Source organism: Choristoneura fumiferana, chromosome 12 (assembly GCF_025370935.1).
Source record: "Choristoneura fumiferana chromosome 12, NRCan_CFum_1, whole genome shotgun sequence".
Classification (NCBI taxonomy): Eukaryota; Metazoa; Arthropoda; class Insecta; order Lepidoptera; family Tortricidae; genus Choristoneura; species Choristoneura fumiferana.
Window position 1 is genome coordinate 13,922,065 of NC_133483.1, and position 19,226 is coordinate 13,941,290.

The 19,226-nt window shown below is 37.3% G+C and overlaps 1 long non-coding RNA gene across 1 annotated transcript; it reads left to right on the forward strand.

The window, feature by feature from the left end:
• The first annotated feature begins 678 nt into the window (after positions 1-678).
• LOC141433798 (uncharacterized) lies at positions 679-2,225 on the forward strand. The gene is made up of 2 exons (XR_012451954.1): positions 679-1,276; positions 1,987-2,225. It is a non-coding gene; the product is annotated as an uncharacterized lncRNA (long non-coding RNA).
• The last annotated feature ends 17,001 nt before the right edge of the window (positions 2,226-19,226 follow it).

Sequence of the window (19,226 nt, forward strand, 5' to 3'; positions counted from 1 at the left end):
ACGCGATGTTATTTTATCAATAACTGAAGCAGACTGGCTATTAACGGTCCAACTGCAGGATCCGGAGCTAGTCAGAATCAAAAATATACTTGAGTCAGGACAAGCCGATGACAATAAAGACATTTTAACGGCTATGAACTTTTAGGTAATAAAGTATACCGAAGAACAACCCGAGGTCGTCGATGGGTGGTACCAAAAAAATGTATTTGGCAAATCATTAGGAGTAACCACGACGATCTGGGTCATTTTTCGGTAGATAAAACTGTTGAACGTATCGAGCACTTATATTGGTTTCCGCGGGTACGACATACTGTTAAGAAGTATATAAAAAACTGTATACATTGCATATACTTCAAGAATAAAGGCGGTCCTAAAGAAGGGCAGTTATATCCGCTGCCTAAGTTTGCACAGCCGTTCCATACTTTGCACATGGACCATTTGGGACCATTCGTAACATCAAAGGATAAAAATAAATATTTGTTGGTTACCGTTGACGCATTTACGAAATTTGTATTTATTTCCGCAGTAAAATCTACAGCCTCAACGGAAGTAATAAAAGAGCTAGAACATGTTTCTAAAACATTTGGGAACCCTAGACGAATAATTACAGATGCAGGTAGTAGTTTTACATCTAAAGATTTCTCAAATTATTGTAAAAATAAAATATTCGTTTGCATACCGTAGCGACGGGCATGCCCCGCTCTAATGGGCAGGCAGAAATTTTTAACAAAACTATTTTGAATGCCATGAGAACTTTAGGTGCCAATACGGACGATGATTGTTGGGACAGGTATGTTAAAATTTTGCAACAGGGACTTAACAGTACTATCCACAAAACTACAAAGGCAGTCCCTAGTGAAGTTTTCTTTGGATATCGTTTAAGGACTGACAATGATAATATCATGTCATCAGAGCTTGATAATGGGGACGTAACAGACGTAACTGACTTGCGTAATAAAGTCGATCAAAATATTAAAGCCAATGCAGCTCAACAAAAGAAGAGATTCGACAACTCTCGAACTAAAGCCAACATATACTCGGTAGGCGACCTGGTGCTGATTAAAATACAAAGTAAAAGTAATGACGGGCAGAGCACGAAACTAATGCCTGTATACAAAGGGCCATTTAGAGTCTCTAGCGTGTTAGGACATGACAGGTACGAGGTGACGGATCTCAGAGGAGCCGAACGGAGTAGTAAGCACTACAAGGGCACGGCTGCAGCTGAGAACATTAAGCCGTGGATTCGGATTGATGAGTGGACCCACGAATGATTAACGTGAGTACCTACTCCGCGTGTTGGCAATGATAAGTGTAAATATAAGTACATACGAATATAAAAAAAAAAAAAAAAAAATATTTGACTCGCCCTTGTAATTTAGTGGTTTATAACTTAAATATATTTTTCAAAAAAATAAATTCACTTTATGTTCATAATCATTATTCATTGTGTATTATATTAATTAATTCACATGTGTGCCCAAATACATAGATAAATATACTTATACTATCTACAGGTACCAATAATTAGAGATAACAATAATAATATAGCTTTATTTTCCCATATTTGAAACCATCATAGTACATATCTTTATTTTAATTTTATTATATAATATTATATTTCGCGTTAAACTTTATCCGGTTCAAAATTAAACATTTTATACTGTTATGTTGTCCTCTTGTCTTAGATGTGTCCCTAATGTTGCACATACGCCAAAATATTAAACGTTAGATTACGTATAAGGTTAGTTGGAAGTTGGAACACTTAAGTGAAGCGTTTCGCTCTTTAAGTGCAGTAACACTGAAAGTGTGATCAAATTGATCAACTCGGTCTCTTAAGTGAAGCGAAAGCTCTTTAAGTGCGAGTGGTCCTTTGATACTTTATCTGAGATGGAATGATTGGCTTATGGGCATTATTAGCCACTCCAGTAAGCTGGAGCTATCCTGATAACTACAAAAACAAAAATATATATGTATCTGTACTTTCAGGAAGCACAGAGTTCGACGAGAGGTGTCAGGGGCTGACACCGCGCAGCATGGCCGTGTTGGCAACACCGGTTGTACGTCAGCACGCGGCCCTACTCGAGCTTCCGGCGGCGGAGGAGAGGGCGCGCTCTGGAAGAATAAAACCCGGCGCGCGAGCCGGCACGGGCTGATTTTTGTTCTGATTTGCGAAGCTACTAGAATTACTGTTCATTTGTAAATTTGATAATAAAATTATTATTCTTTATAGCTGTATTCTTTGGTAATAAAGGCGAATCGCTAATATTCTTCTACGTATTTCCTCATTTCTGATTTGATCCCGTAAAGAAATCCCTTGCATAGCTGAAACTCCATAGCTCGCTGTGCAACCCTGAGCCCATGCCTACTATAGTGAAGCACATTTAATAAAAAACCGGCCAAGAGCATGTCAGACACGCCCGAAATAGGGTTCCGTAGCCATTGGATTTCGTATTTTGTACGGAATATTTCAAGTTTAGGTATATTTTATACCTTAGGCTGCTATTTACTCTTCAAAGTCAAAGTGATTTATTTGCAAACATAGGTGTAACTGTACTCTTAAACGACTAATAATTCCCAAGAAAACTTAACCGTTATTGTTTAGCACCCACCGGTTTAGATTTTAGAGGGGGGGGCTCTATTTTAATGAAAATTTGCACTTTAAAGTTGAATATTTTGCAAACAAATCACTAAATCGAAAAATCGTTTTAGAAACCCATCCAACGATATCCCACACTACAAGATTGGATGAGAATAAAAAATACCCCCACTTTACGTCTATGGGAGGTACCATATTTTTTTTGAGTTTTTTACTGTACGATTTTTTCCGCATAGTTTTCATATATATTTGTGCAAAATTACAGCTTTCTAGCATTGATAGTCCCTGAGCAAAGCCGCAGACGGACAGACAGACAGACAAACAGACAGACAGACATGGTGAAACTATAAGGGTTTCGGTTTTGCGATTTTGGCTAAGAAACCTAAAAAAAGCAATTAAATACTGTTTTGTTATAACACCCGTAACGTACGTGAACGTGATATCACGCAGGATCTAGAAAAAAAAATTACTCTACCTTAGTCTAATAAAAATAATATAAGTTAGAAAGTGCAAACTGCTGCGCCCTCTGGCGATTTTAATACCATAATACCTATCTAACAACCAATTTCGCTGAGTTACCAACCTTTTACACCCGATTCCGTTTTTTTCGTTTACCTTTACATGCCCGAATTTCACTTGCCATACCAACGCTTGCCATAAAATATATAGAACCGTGTTGTTTTCAGGATTTTTTAAATGTCATCATATATAATGCAGTAGGTTAGGTTAGGTTAGTTTAATATCAACTGAAGAAATCACTGTTTCATAAATAAAATACTTTATGGCAAATGAAAATTCTAGAAAACGATAAATTCGGGCATATGAAATTCGGGCAAACGATAGAGAATCCGTTTTTTTACCGGTTTTTTTGATACCAATTCATTTATAATCTCTAGTCTAGCAAACTGATTCAGTACCAGGGTGAAACCTTTTAATACTACATTTTAAGTAACTAGGGTTTCGTTGATAAACAACATGACATTACTAGCACAATAGACGACCTGATAGTCCAGTGTTTAGAGAACCCGAATGCGAAACTTGAAATCCTGAGTCTCCGGTCAGGGCTTATATAATTTATGTGGAATATGAATGTTTGCTCTCGAGTCTGGGGTGTTTAATTATGTTTTTAAGTTTTTATCTGTTAATAAGCATGTGTTTATCCCTCTGCTTAGTACCTGTAGTAGGTATAAGCTTTGTTATGTTTGGCACTAGGCCAATTAGTGTCATTAATTCCATGATATTTATATTTATTGTCGTACTTACCTGGTTCAATCGCCTCAGTCTTCGACTTCGGGCTTCTAATATACTCTCGTTCGTAATTCCTTATTTACTGCTCCTAAGACACAATGTACTATTGTACTTATAATTATTCTTTTTAGGTACCTGAAATTTTAATTTAAACGAAACTCATGTTGAAGCGATTAAAATCTCATTTACCTAAGTATAAGTTTCTGCTGACACTTAAAAGGTGAATCTTATTTACGTAAAGGCTTAGGAGTATAAAATATTCACGATACGAATAAAATTGTTTAAAAGCTACCGTCGCCCAGAATTGCCGTTCAGTGGCAATTAAAACTTTGCTGTGATCAAACTTTGCCAGTCACATCTTTCGAAGGCAACTTCGGAGCGCTTTGCCTGCGAGTTAAAGAGTGTATCTGATGGTATGTTATGACATTTAAACGATCTAGAGTTTCGTTTTGATCGATATTAAAATGTTAGAAAGAGACACTTAAAACTCGAAAGGATAATAATAAATACTTAATAACCTTTAATTTATCTTTATTAAAAACATACATAATAAAACATAATTAAACTATAGGTAGAAAATTTGGCCTAAATCACCGTCAATGTGCAGGTGCCCAAGGCTGGCCGTATTTCGTCGTTGTATAGCGATAGTTATACGCTGTGCGAAATAGTGGCCAGCCCTCTGGTCGCCCGAGGCCTCTATAACCTTTAATAAATAAATGTAATTTTTATAACATGCTTTATTTTTCATAATTGCATTTTAACTGGAGCCTTCATACATTTACATACCTACATAATTTCAAGGCTATCGTACCTTTGGAAATGGGTTTGAATATATTTTCAAGTTCCGACCGGGTTCGATCCCCAGTCGGGGCAGATATTTGTAAAAATAATACGAATGTTTGTTCTCAAGTCTTGGGTGTTTAATATGTATTTATGTATAATAAATAAATAAATATCACGGGACACTAAAGTAAGCATAGCTTGTGTTATGGGTACTAGGCAACGGATAAACATACTAACTTATATATGTATACATACACATATATAAATTGTAAATATATATATACACATATATGTATGTTTATCCGTTGCCTAGTACCCATAACACAAGCTATGCCTACTTTAGTGTCCCGTGATATTTATTTATTTATTATTTTATTTACATCAAAGTAAATGCTTGGGGCAGGAGAAAAACGCATTCATTACTTTCTTTATGATATCTGAACACAGATATTTTAATGTTAAGTACGGAGATTTTGTAAGGTCTATGTGGCGCACAATATCCTCTTTTGGCTCTATGTGATGCAGAAATGAAGAAAGAAAGGTGACAGAAGTTAAAGAAAAAGTCAGCGTCATATCATATTATACGTATTGACTGTTATTTATTTAAATGAACTAAAATAATTTCCTTGCTCACCCGCGACCTTACGATAGCTAAGCTTATGCAAAATATGCGTGTTCATGCAGTTCCTCCACCTCCACACTGTAAGAACACACACAAATCACACAAACCCATCTATCACCACCACCACACTACACTGACGCGTTTCGAACTCAAACAGAGCTCATCTTCAGAGTGACACAACCATACACCATGCTACCAGTTGTTAGACTAACAACTACGAAATGAAGTGAAGTATGAAGTGTTACATTATTGTGGCAAGGGGTTTCGTCTCGATGTTTTAGAATGCATGGAGATAATTAGATACAACAGTATGGGGTCTATTATTAATGAGCAGGTAAAGTTAGTTTCATCTCCCTTGCTACGGCTTGGATCTAATTTCAGCAATGGTAGTTAATAAAACATGCCTTGACAGTAAATAAATAAAAATCAAGGTAGTTTTGAAGGACGGTTAAAAAAATTTATTAATAATTTGTGGGTAGTTTTGTTTTGTTTCATAAAACGTATGTGGGTACTTGGGGAGTTACAGTGACAAGTTAAAACGGTGGTTGTGGTTCGTTAGTCTAACAACTGGTAGCATGGTGTATGGTTGTGTCACTCTGAAGATGAGCTCTGTTTGAGTTCGAAACGCGTCAGTGTAGTGTGGTGGTGGTGATAGATGGGTTTGTGTGATTTGTGTGTGTTCTTACAGTGTGGAGGTGGAGGAACTGCATGAACACGCATATTTTGCATAAGCTTAACTATCGTAAGGTCGCGGGTGAGCAAGGAAATTATTTTAGTTCATTGATATGGACCTCCGCAAAGTAACGCCTGATTCAATAAATTATTTGTTATTTATTTGTCTATCGTCCAAATACAAAGATCTAATAAATTATAACTATTATAAGAATACTACGTTACTATCCCACAAGATCTCCGCCTTATTCATAGGCCGGAGCTCCAAATCAGGTGAGTATTTCTGAATGTCTTCTGTTATGTCTTCAGCAAATCCAAAAAAAATGGGTATCTACGTGCCATACCAATTTATGAAAAAAAACGCCTACGCATTAAGTCTTAAGTCAATTACACCACTTGCTAAAATCTATTCCTTGCTTTGTTTTATTGTGTAGATTGCCTGGAAATCCGTACTGAAGCTATAAGGCCACCTGGTGTTTTCCTTATATTTTTTTTAAGCGGCAATTACAATGCGTCGTTCATCTAATGCGGTCGCCGAATTAGTTACAAACTACTTCGGCGAATACTGTCGCCTTTACATTAGTCTGTCCGTCTACTGCGGCGGCCATATTAAGGCGGTGGCAGCTGTCGCTCGCCGAATGCGGCCGACTACCGTGTTCTTTAAGCGGCAATTACACTGCGTCGTTCACCTAATGCGGTCGCCAAACTTGTTTCAAACTACTTCGGCGAACGACTGTCGCCTTTACATTAGTCTGTCCGTCTACTGCGGCGGCCATATTAAGGCGGTGGCAGCTGTCGCTCGCCGAATGCGGCCTACTACCCTGTTCTTTATACTTTTGCGGTCGCCGCATGCAGCATGCGGTGAACGACTCAGTGTAATTGCCGCTTGAGTTATAAACACGTTGCTTGTTTTCTCTTGCGCTCTCGTCTGTCTGATACCATTAGTTCTGTAAAGAACATGTCAATATTGGAAGACGAAAAATTAATTGCCATTATTCGTAAATAGGAATTTATATATGACTTGTTGTAGTTAGTGTTGCGTTAGATTCCGTGCCTGGCACGTTCCTATTGCGGTCATGGTATGATATGGTGTAGTGAGCAGAGACTTTTATAATAGTTTACTAGCACACGGTAGTGCACGGTGCTACATTATCAATAGTGACGCAAAACTACAATCGCACAATCAGTGTGAGCCGTAAGAAATATTTTCAATGTAGATATCAGTCAAGGCTGACATAATTGACCCCTCGAATTCTCGTAAGTAAAAAATCTAATGGAAAACGAAACCTTTCTCGGCCACTTTTTTACCATGAATTCGTAACCCTACTTTTAAAGTTCAGTTCTCCAGTTGCTTAGGCAAAGGTCGCTTAAAGTTACTTTTCGATTCGATCTTTACGTTTATAAAAACCATGGCTTAAAATTCAATCGCTAAGGTACCAGCGCAAGACGTCAGGAATGTTTCCAACGAAACCATCAGTCAAGCCTGACGTTACAGTTACCCCTCAAATCCGTGTAAGCTGCCGCCGTCGACTTCTTTGGTAAGACGCTGCAGTGACAGATTGCTTGTCAGTGTCGGTTCTCGCTGTGATACAAGTTACCTTGTATTGGGATGTTTTTATAACAAGCGCAGGCTCGTTTGATTTTGGTGTCTTGGTAATAAGAGCAGAGTAGACAAATAAAATAGAAATTGTTTTTTTTTTCATATCATAACTATCGTAACTGCGTGTTTTGTCGTTAAATTCTCGAACATAGCAAAAATTTCGTATTTAGTTTTGTGCCGTAGTCGAAGCTATGCAAGGCGGTATATTTATGCGGCTTTTTTACATTTTACATTAATCGGTAAGTACCTATGATTGAATGGAAAATATTTTTTGTTTTATTCATTTAAGCAATTATTTTATTCTTTAACCTAAAATAAATCCTTTTGAATAAATCAAAAAATCCTACTAATATTATAAATGCGAAAGTTTGTGAGCGAGTGAGTGAGTGAGTGAGTATGTTTGTTACTCCTTCACGCTAAAACGGCTGGACGGATTTGGATGAAAATTGGTATATAGATAGTTGGACATCTGGAAGAAAACATTGACTACTTTTTATCCCGATATTCCCACGAAATAGGGATAAAATCTCGAAATAACAACCGCTGAGCTTAGTGTAATGATATTTGGGATGGTTTTTTTTAATGCAACGTCAAAGAAAACCACAATAATTTTCAGGAATTCCCACGGAAATTTTGTAAAATCCCAGAAATCAATCAAACCCCTGTATCTAATGATTTACACGAGCTAAGTGATCAATATTTAAACTAAATAACTTGCATGCTTGCTTTGCTTACATTATTGCTTGCATTCTGGCTTGCATGCTTGCTTGCATGCTTGCTTGCATGCTTGCTTGCATGCTTGCCTGCTTGCTGGCACGCATGTTTGCCTATATGCTTGCTTGCATGTTTGAATACAGCCCTGAATGCATGCTTGCTTGCACTATTTGTTCACACTTGAGACTCTGATTCTGGCTTGCATGCTGACACGCATGTTTGCCTATATGATTGCTTGCATGCTTGCTTACATGCTCACTTGCATGCTTGCTTGCATGCCTGCTTGCAAGCTTGCTTAGATGCTTGCTTGCATGCTTGCTAGGATGCTTGCTTGCATGCTTGCCTGGATGCTTGATTGCATGCTTGCATGTTTGCTTGCGCATGCAAGAAACAAAGCTGTTATGCTTTGCTTCCAAGCAAGCATTTGCTTGGAAGCAAAGCATACTTGCTTGCATGCTTGAATACAGCCCTGAATGCATGCTTGCTTACATGCCTTGCTCTATGGACTGTTTTTGGTTCACGCGAGCGAAGCTGCGGCTAAAAGCTAGTGGTTAATAAATTTCAAACAGTACACAAACCAGCACCAAAAAATATTACTTATTTGTTTCTCAGTTTGGTTAACTATGCAAAGTTAGTTACAGTCAAGGAAATCGACTACGCTACTTAGATTTCTACATGTAATTATACAGTCTGCATGCTATTTGCATCTCATTGGATCGCAGTTGAGAACTTCTGATAACTTGAATAGCAAAACATTATTAAGGGGATCCAGAACCTGTACTGGAGATTGTGCAGTGAGAGATGTGCCTTGTCAAGTTCTTTTATAAAATATATTTCCAAATAGAAAATCTTGTACAGTATTTAGTGGGTTTCTCGAAAACAACTCTGATGATCTGGATAAAAATTTGCAGCTAGATAGTTTTGCCCTCGAAGTTTGGCTTAGATAGGTTTTTATCGCAATAAACATCAATCTATTTGATAATAATCTGATTACTCGAACAACAACAATTATTACGAGTATAAACAAGGTGTGGCGACTGTATTTCCGTTTCCGCTTTTATCTTGGGTATTGCGCATGTGCGGATTTTGACGTTGACTTTTTCATTTCGAATTGATACTGTATAAATAAATATAATTCCTTTAAAATTAGTAATTATTCCCATAAAGGCACTTAAATAATGTAAAACCTATTTATGTATAAATTAATCTTTGTGATGTATAGATATTACTTAATAATATTGTAAATCTGTTTAAAAAAATATACCTCATTGAGTTTTTGCCGGATTCTTCTCAACAGAGGTTTTTCCGAACCGGTGGTAGATTTTTTTTTGACATTCATAAGTGCTTGTTTTAGCCTAAATTGAATAAAGATATATTGACTTTGACTTTGACTTTAGATAAATAAACTAATAATGTTATAAAAACAACAAAAAGTGATAACTAATGTTAACCTTCCCGGAATATGTTCTATTGAATCAGTTCAGTCAATGCTTTAACAAATAAGTTATACTGTATGTATGAAAGTAATCTTTCATACAGTAAATAACTTATTTGTTAAAGCATTGACCGAACTGATTCAATAGAACATATTCCGGGAAGGTTCTATTAATAACGTGATGCGGTCAACCTTCAAACATTTCTAAACTTTGCAAAATGGTAATATTTGAATTGCTCGATGTTGAGCAGAGTACCGACAACTAAATGTGGCTCTTATTACGTAAACACTACGGAAGGTAAGTCATTGAGTAACCCAGGTTACTAGCTAGAGGTATAAAGGATATGTTTTAGATAAGAAACCCTTTCGGTCCACCTGCTTTCATCCCGGGTCAACGTGCGCAGCACTAAACCAGGCCCAGATAATATACTATAATCTTACTACTTCCATTATGTGTTCTTTTTTTCACTTAATATTTTTCCTGCTAAAGGTCCCCGGAGGCGATTACATAAACAGGATTCAACCACGACCTTAATGCGCCTAATAAAGTTTTACGACGGACCCTTGGCAAAAACGTAAACGCTTCAAGGCGACAATGCTTTTATCTTTTCTGTTTTACTGATTGTTTTGGTCTCCAAGAATTAGGGATACTAGTTGCGTAATTACGCCGTTATCTGAGCGGAAACGGAAACTTTGTATCGGACATGGCCGGGGGTCGACGCACGTACCCTAAAAACGGAATGTTACAGAGACTTGAAATCGTTTAAAATTCCAAAGCGTTCGGGTTTTCTTTTGGAAATCACTTCTTAGCTTCCTCGCGTGGCTGACGTTGATGTATGGTATTTTCCTCCCGGGGCTTTACGTAACGAATCGATGCTGTTTTAGAAAAAAAAATTGATTGTGATAGTATTTGTAATTGTCTACTGCTTTTGAGTTGTATAAAAGTTTCTCTTTCTGTTTTAGTTACTAACAATACAATACAATAACTCTTTATTGCACACCAATACAGTAAACAGTACAGAAAACACAAGTATATACATAGAGATTTTCTAAGGTAAGCAATAGGCGGCCTTATCGCTTACTAATAACACGATTTTTTTTTCTAACCTTTTTGTACAATAAAGAGTATATATGCTTATTTCTACTACGCTACTTAAGCAGCAGCACTAGCGACATTTATGTTCCGCTCTCATCGAGAGACGTCACATTCTTTCGGAACTAACCGTTCACTCAGACAAGAGAACATAGATGTCGCTAGTGCTGCTGCTTAAGTAGCGTAGTAGAAATAAGCAACCTGAGATATGTATGCATAGGAAAAATTCGTGTCTAGATTCCTGTCCAGCGGTGGTGTAGGGGTTATAGCACGCAGCACGGATTGCTGAGGACCTGGGTTCGATTTCCAGCGCTGGTATCTTTTTCTGGTTTTTCTGTGCATCCATGTCTCAGTTTGTATTTTTGAATTGTATTTTATTTTAGTAAAATTGTATAGTGTGTGGTATTTATTAATTAATACCTTTAAACGAGCAATTATTGTATATAAATATATATATTTCGGGGATCTCGGTAACTGCACCAACGATTTCGATGAAATTTGGTATAAAGGGGTTTTCGGGGGTGAAAAATCGATCTAGCTTGGTATTATATCCGGGAAAACGCTTGTTATCGAGTTTTAGCCCAAGCAAAGCTCGGTCGTCTAGGTACTGTAATTTATACAAAACATTAAATCGCGTAACTATAGTCAAGAAAAGTGGCCTCGCCATTATTCTTATTTTTTTTTTGTCTGTGGTAACGTCCCACTGCTGGGCAAAAGCCTGTCCCCTGGATTTCCAACTCGCCCTGTCTGCACAGTAGTCGCTGTAGAACGTGTCCACGTCTTGCCATCTCCGCTTTGGCTTGCCGCAGCCCCGATAGCCATCGCGGGACATCCACTGAGTGGCAAACTTGCCCACCTCTCTGTGTGCATGCGGCAAACATGGCTAGCCCAGTCCCATTAAATTCTCGCGGTGGTTTCGCCTACGTTCACGATGCAAGTTTTCCAAAACTTAAACAGTACAGTGTGTGTGCGTAGTACATCGACATCTATGTACCTTACGGCACAAACATAGATGTCAATGGTGTAGTAAGTACCAACAGTGGGGTAAATTGACGTTAATTTTATTTTATTCGCTTGGCCTTACCGTAAATTCCGGAAAGTACCATTGTGAAGGCAATGTTAATAAAGTGAAATTATTCGTAAAAAAACTTACAAATCTGTTACTTATTACATAACGCACATGCTTTCTGTGATGGGCGATGAAGATATGTTAACTTAACAAAAGATAACCAAGCTTTATACTTTTTTTATAAAAACTTTTCTTTATACTCACTGATGTATTAAACTGTTCATACTATATTTTATTATAATCAATTCAAATTAAAATTTATCCATTCAATTTCAATGAATCAAACTTCAATAACTATTATACGCAATCGCGTAAAATCCAGTTTTCTCGTCATAAGACTAAAGGTGGTATTCTTTTAGGTTTGTCCTTTCCAGCAATTTGCAATTTAAATATGACTAAATTTAGTTTTTGGCTCTAGTTGGAGAAGATGGCATGTAGGCAATTATGGGGTGGAATCGTGGAATTAATTCTATAAATCAACGTCGGGCCATGTTTACGAGTTAACAGAGTTAATTCCTGTGTGACATGACGTTTATACTCATGAATAATTGTTGATTGTTTATATCCTACCATATAGATCACGTTTATTCAAATACAGATACCGGATACTTTCCGTTCGTAGTTTAGGATTGATAGATCGGTGGGATAGATTAGGTTGAATAAGACTTACACTTAAAACATTAAAATATCGATTGGTTCATCGATCAAATCCGTTTATTTTGTCACAGGACTATCAAAAACAAAAAATATATTTAAAAATGAATGGTCGTTGTTGAATGACATGTGATTTATCTTGCTTTCTCAAATTAGCTTCAGTAATCTTCAGTAAGTTAGTTAATTCAGTAAATAGTCACATGAAATTGCGGCGCTTGTTGTTGAGACTTTAGGGCCTTAGTCAGCCGACATGAAGTGTTTCATAAAGGCTCTTTCTTCCCGGTTGATCGACATCTTTGGGGACCCAAGAGCTGGTACGTATTTATCCCAGCGGATCGCACTTGCAGTCCAAAGGGGTAATGCGGCCAGCATCATGGGAACCCTGCCACTAGCAGATCTTTTGGACGGGGTGTTCTTTTTTATTTTTATTTTTATAGTAACATATAAAATCACGTTAAAATCACGCAACTGTTAAAATCACGCAGCTTGTCATGTAAAAGCAAGAAACATTTGATTAAGATGTACATCTGGAGTATTGCTCTTTATGGATGTGAAACGTGGACACTGACACAGAATGATAGGGCAAGACTGGAAGCCTTTGAGATGTGGTACTGGAGGAGAATGAAAGGCATAAGTTGGATGGAAAGGAAGACCAATGAGGAAGTCTTGAGAATGGTTGAAGAACGGAGAACAATCCTGAACACTATAGATGCTAGACGCGGGAATATGATCGGGCATTTGATACGACACGACGACTTCTGCAAAACAATTTTGGAAGGAAAGATCGAGGGGAAGAGAGGAAGAGGTCGACCTAGGCGCAGCTACATCGATTAGTTAAAGGAGAAAGTTGGCGTCGCGTCGTATCTAGAGGTCAAGAGGATGGCTCAAAGGTGGGATGTGTGGAAGATACTCCACCGACAAGAGTATAACTCTTAAGTTGAATATATATATATATGTTACTCTTCTTCTTCAACTTAAGAGTAAGAGAATATTTATATATATATATATATAATAAGTCTCAACAATAATAAATCACATAATAATAATAATAAATCACATGTGAAATTATTAGTTAAAAAGAAGACAAAGAAAACTTACCTAAGTAACCTTAACTAAATATACCTATATATATAGGCATATAAGTCATTTATTAAATAGAAAATTAGGTTAATTAATTTAGGTTATTTTTTTATTTTTTTATAAAGAGGATGCCTCACTCTTTATTTTTGCAGTTATAATTATTTTTTTAATTTTCTTTGACATTGTTTGGTTTCTTTTGATTATTTGTGGTTTGATTAATTTGTTATTCTATTTAATTTGACATTTTTGTTTTATTTAGTCAGGATTTATCTTTAGTTTATTAGGTAATGTGTATAATATAACATTGTAAATTTTCTATATATATAGGTATATATATAAATATATATATATATATATATATATATATATATATATATATATATATATATATATATATATATATAGGTATATTTAGTTACTAGACTGACTTATATTTAATGAAATAAACCCGGATAACTCACTTCTTAAATCGAGTTTAGCTTTCGGGCTAATTCGTAGCCCTTACTTTAGAAGCAACGCCACACGGCGGCTGTTGCAAAACGCGCATTGCGTGCCACCGCTCTGCTCGTGCGACCCACATATCGAGCTAAACTCAATAAAACGTGAGTTATCCTGGTTTATTTTATTAAATATAGGCATCGCTGTGATTTACTCGATGACGTACCTACTAAATCACTTCAGTCAAAATTCAAAATACTTACAGTCAAATTTTAATATATAAGCTCGATAAAACTAGAAAAAAGTGTAACTTGAAGTGGAAATGCAGTGATCGCGAATCGCGATTGAATAATAATAGCGGTTGACTCTTAATCATCACGTGACAAACTGTCATCCATACCATACACTGCCATTCATTTACAATACGAACTCATTTAAACTTTTGTGAAAACCAACGACAATACAATAATCAGATTGTCGTTTCAAAGCTAATGGGAATACTGTATTCAGCCGTTCGGCTTTCCCGTTCTGTCATAATTATCATATAGCCTGAAGTTTTATCAGATATTTCACGAAGTTTCAGGGTGATATATGACTGCCGCAATTATACCTAAAGTATAATCGACGCACATTAATTTCGGGAGGGTGCTAATAATTTTGTTTGCTTTTCAACCGACTTCAAAAAAAGGAGGAGGTTATCAATTCGGTTGTATTTTTTTAAATTATGTTTGTTACCTCATAACTTCGTCATTTATGAAACGATTTGAATTTTTTTTTCGTTCGTCTAGGAATGCTTTCAATTAGGTCCCATAAGCACCAAATCAGGATCTGATGATTGGATCCTAAGGAAATCGAGGGAACTCTTCAAATATTGTAGGAACCGTGGTATCTACTTAATTGCGATTTATTTAGGAGTACCTAACTCGTGTATTTGCTCTTGAAAATCATCATTTGGTGAAGTGGAACTGATGATGAAGACCAAATTTGACCAATGGAGCGACTACTCAATAACAAGTACTTCACGGGTTGAATTTCAATTACTTTAACGCAGTTGCTAAGCAATTTAAGCTCATCGTAATTCATATGGGGAAATGGAACGGGTGATGAAGTTCCAGCAGGGCTACTAAGAAAATCGAACTCGAAGTTCGTATCGTACTGTGGGGACTGTAACTAGGTAAGAGCTTAGGTACTGGGGATCACGCGCGTGACTTTAAACTTAGTTCAAAATAAATAACTTCTTCAATCATTTGGATTTATTTCAGAGCTTAAAAATAACATTACATAGCATAGCACCAGCCGCTTAGGCTATCGGAGCAATCTGCGCTCCGGCATGTAATACCCGCTGTCAATCTAACCTGCCAAGTGGTCAGTTTTACCACCTGCCAGCGGTATACAGCCTAGTTCCTACATATCCCTCCTCCTCACAGAGGTGGGGACCTAATCTACGCCCTACCTAACGGGGACATTACAGACAGAAAAGGGTCTTTGCTAAAGACTAGTCACATCCTTTTCATGAAACTCTAGTCTATGTTATTACAATCATAAATAGGTTTATATATTTCAAAATTTTCAAATCAAGGATGGGGCTTCGCCGCCCAAAACCCCGAAACAAAAAAAGGTACGGCGCCTTTTCAGTAAAAAATGATCCTAGCTACGAAAGACGCGTGACATTGCCTGTGCAACCCGACACGTCATTCTTGCTTCATGCCCATCATCCTTCATCAGGTGATGAAGGTTCCTCAGCACCCCCTAGCGGAGTTGCCGGTCCACAACGACAGCAATAGCCGCTGGGTTTCCATCTTTTATTATTTCACAGCCATGGATCCAAGTGTGGACCCCTGGGCAAGCTTCATCGGCGATCCCAGTTGGCTGTGTGAACTTCTGTTGCTTGAAAACTATTGAAAGGCACAGAAAATCAATCATTAAATACACCATCAATTAACACCACATATTTCTGGGCATATTGAACACATGAAGGTATGAAGTACTCCCACATGCTGAGATAGACTAAAACTACTCATTCTTTATATATAGAAATTCACATCATATATGATTACAGTTCACATTGGGAGATGTATGAACAGGCAATCTCATATTCGTGAAGTTGAATATGTAAACAATTATATTAAGTTCACTATGTAATTAAAAGTTATCTGTTTGGTTTTCCAGCGATGTCGTCAGACATCAGTTTTGACAAGAGCAGCTGGGAAACTGCCATCAGTTTTTCATCCAGCCACTGCATGGCTGCTGCAGATTGCCATTTCATTTCTGCATTTAATTAATTGATCTCCCAATATGAAAACACACGAAAAAAACATATATTAGTCACATAGTAATATTACAACACGCATTAGTCATATAAATTCATTATATCATTAATTTCCTACCTACTCAAAAAACTCTTAATTCAATTACCTATAATTATAAATTCAATCGAAAAACTAAATTTACAATGTTTACATTTGAATGACATTGTCAATCATTGGACGTGTAAATTTTTTTCTAACAGTTGACACAGAACTTCTCGGGTGAACTTTCAAAAAGTTTTCAGTCAAACCATAAAGTTCATTCGGCTTGAGACAGCCATCACTTTCCGTCCCTTTCACTCCTAAATGAACGTTTTTTAATTCTATGTTTCGTTCAGTAGCGATCCTTGCTGTGGGAAAAACCTTTTATTAACATAACTTAGATAATGACGTGACTTTTGATTACCTTTTCTATGGAATCTATCAGGTCCGTTCGCGTTCTCACGTCGTGGCATTTCTACTCTTACATCACAACCAGAAGGTTCCTCTCGCTCCTTCATCAGACCTGCCGAACCAATCTGCAAATTTCCGACTTCGTACCTTTCAGGCTTCGAGCTCAACTCGCCTTTTTCGCCATCCTTTTGCTCCATCTTTCTATCGATCCTCGATACTTTCCCAATCGACTTCGACTTCTCCCACTTTCCTTCACTCGAACCTGAAGCAAAATAATTTAAAGCACGGAACCCTAACAATTTTTTTACTGATCGCGCTTTACTTTCCACGGTCAAGGAGTTAATTTGCTCGCACTCAACCTCTTTCATGGCAACTTGATTTGCACAAACCTTTTCAGTCATTAATGAAAAGTCGTTCGTGTCATTAAATTTTCGAATAAAATTGACACGGAATTTTTTATTCAAAGTCAAAGTATGACTACTAAAATCAATCATTGCATTATTTGCAGTCAAAAAATCTTGCCCTAGAATGCAAAAATTTGTGCGATCATTAATTACTAACAGACTAATTCTACAATAATAATTATCTATCAAAATATAAGTATTTACAATTCCTATAGGCTGAATCATGGAGCCTCCTGCTACGCGCAAAGGATCACTGAGCTTGTGCTCATATTTTAAGTTTATTTCCTCTGCAAGGGAAACAGATATCAGTGACACATTGGCACCACTATCTATGAGGGCCTTGCAAATCCTGCCATTGAGCTCTATGGGCACAAACGTGTTCAGACTATTTTTCTCAACAGCACAAACGTCGGGAAATTCACTTGTAAAAATCGTATTGATTTGGAAACCATCAGTATTTCCTTGATATCCTTGACGCTGCTGCGGCACCGGCTGTAGCTGCCGCGGCCTCAAGTTATACCTTCCATATGGCACACGTGATGTTCCCTGGTGTATTTCTTGCGGAAATACCATTGTTGGCGGCGTTTGGGACGTGTCATACTCCGAACGCGGCGTGAATCGAAGAGGTGGAGCATCTCCTTGCTCCCACGAGTGTTGATAATCTTTTGTAATATTAATCGGCAGTTCTACTTTATGTGTTTTCATGTGTAATTCTGTATTAAATACATCACACAATTGCAGAATCGTTTTCTTAGCTCCTCCTTTGACGCGAACAATCTAGACGCTAAATGTAATTGCCATTGCGAATTAATAGACTTAATAAAATGCTTGATAAATCTGCCGCCTTCAGTGATTCCTGCTTTTAAAGCTAATCTTTCTAGCTATAATAAAATGATAGTAGCGGTTCTTTGGTTCCTGCTTTCTATAATAAAAATGTGCATAGTCTTCTTGCGACGGGAATTGTTCTACTAATCCTTCTTTATTAAATCATACGACTCAACGTCGTGAAATTGGCCTTGTACCAGGACAACGCAGGCCCTTCTAAGTAGAGTGCGATCGCTACTCGCTTCTGATCTGCGGACCAATTCTTTATGATCGCAATAGTTTCAAATTGGTGGATAAAATCGTCCACATCCGAATATCCTGCGAATTTTCCGCCATCTTCTTTCTTCTGCGTAATAAAAATTTATCTGCCCGCAAATTCTATTAAACACTGGGATATAGGCAAAAATAAAATAACTCACAGTTGCTTCCTCAAAAAATCGATACATTACCAAAATTGCTTCACTTTTCATGCGCTTTTTGATCAAAGCTCGTCTTTTTCTTAACAATTGTCCATAGACCGCTGAAATCGCTGCGGTACTCCGTCGTCCTCTGAAGCGATAGCTAAAACATAAAAAGTACACCGACCGCGCGCCTAACTCCACCACTGGGTGGACTGTGGGGACTGTAGGGAAGAGCTTAGGTACTGGGGATCAAAGCGCGCGTGACTTTAAACTTAGTTCAAAAATAAATAACTTCTTCAATCATTTGGATTTATTTCAGAGCTTAAAAATACATTTACATAGCATAGCACCAGCCGCTTAGGCTATCGGGAGCAATCTGCGCTCCGGCATGTAATACCCGCTGTCAATCTAACCTGCCAAGTGGTCAGTTTTACCACCTGCCAGCGGTGTATACAGCCTAGTTCCTACAGTACCGTCAGTCTCGCTCTCGTATTAAATAGTATGAGTGTCAGAGGGACCGCACGATTACGAACTTCGAGTTTCGAGTTTCGTAGTAGCCCTGCAGGACTCCTTAATAATGAACGGGTCTGCATAAGCAATAAGCGATTTTTCGTAAAAGGTGACGAGCAATTGTCATATAACATTGTATCTTAGAAACTTTACACTAAAAATCGTGAAAAAAAATTGTAAGTAATCAGTAATAAAAAAAAAAGAACGACTACAAAAACATGTAAATAATTTTTTACCAGTCTGAAGTCGTGCCTCAGCACGAGCCAGCAGGAGTGATTGAAGCCCAATATAATTGTATAGTTGTAGATGAGATCGACGATTACAGGTCCACTCGTGCTGCTAGAAAAATTTCAAGTTTTTACCACCCACACATTTTTTTATTT